Source organism: Orycteropus afer, unplaced genomic scaffold, assembly GCF_000298275.1.
Source record: "Orycteropus afer afer isolate SDZICR_OR568_19922 unplaced genomic scaffold, OryAfe1.0 scaffold00614, whole genome shotgun sequence".
In the NCBI taxonomy this organism is placed as follows: domain Eukaryota; kingdom Metazoa; phylum Chordata; class Mammalia; order Tubulidentata; family Orycteropodidae; genus Orycteropus; species Orycteropus afer.
Genome location: NW_006922201.1, coordinates 771,254 through 772,387, shown reverse-complemented (window position 1 = coordinate 772,387; position 1,134 = coordinate 771,254).

Here is a 1,134-nt window from a genome sequence, read left to right as displayed (position 1 = left end):
AAAAAAAAATAAAATAAAATACTTGGGAATAAATCTTACCGGGGACACAAAAGACCTCTACAAAGAGAACTGTAAAAAACTACTTCAAGAAACCATAAGAGAGCTACATAAATGGAAGAACATCCCATGTTCGTGGATAGGAAGATTGAACATTGTGAAAATGTCAATTCTACCCAAAGCAATCTATGCATTCAATGCAGTCCCAATCCAGATCCCATCAACATTCTTTAGGGATATGGAAAAACCAATCACTAACTGTATATGGAAAGGAAAGAGACCTCGGATAAGCAAAGCACTATTGTAGAAGAAGAACAAAGTAGGTCTCACACTGCCAGATCTCAAAACCTACTATACAGCCACAATAGTCAAAACTGCCTGGTATTGGTTTCATGACAGATACATAGACCAATGGAATAGAATTGAGAACCCAGAAATTGATCCATTGACCTATGGTCAGCTGACCTTTAAAAAACTGGCAAAATCCATTAAATGGGGAAGAGAATGTTTGTTTAATAAATGGTGCTGGCAAAACTGGAGATCCATTTGCAGAAAAATGAAACAAGATTTGTACCTCATACCATACACAAAAATGAACTCCAGATGGATCAAAGACTTAAATGTGAATCCCAAAACTATAGAATTCCTCAAGAAAAAACTGGGTGCAAATTTAAGGGCCCTAATATGTGGCATAAGTAGACTATCAAGCAAAATTCAAAATGCACAATCAGCAGAAGCGAAACCAGATTATTGGGACCTTCTAAAGATTAAATTTTTGTGTGCTTCCAATGACTTCTCCAAAAGAGTCAAAAGAGAACCTACAGATTGGGAAAAAATGTTTGGTAATGACATATCTGACAAGGGACTTATCTCTGGAATTTATAGAAAACTCAAACACCTCAATAACAAAAAGACAAACAATCCAATTTAAAAATGGGCAGAAGACATGAATAGACACTTCTCCAAGGAGGATATTCAAGTGGCCAACAAACATTTGAAGAAATGTTCACAATCACTTGCTATTAGAGAGATGCAAATCAAAACAACAATGAGATACCATCTTGCTCCTGCACTAGTAGCAAAGTTCAATGAGACAGAAAATAACAAATGCAGGTGAGGATGTGGAGAGATTAGGAC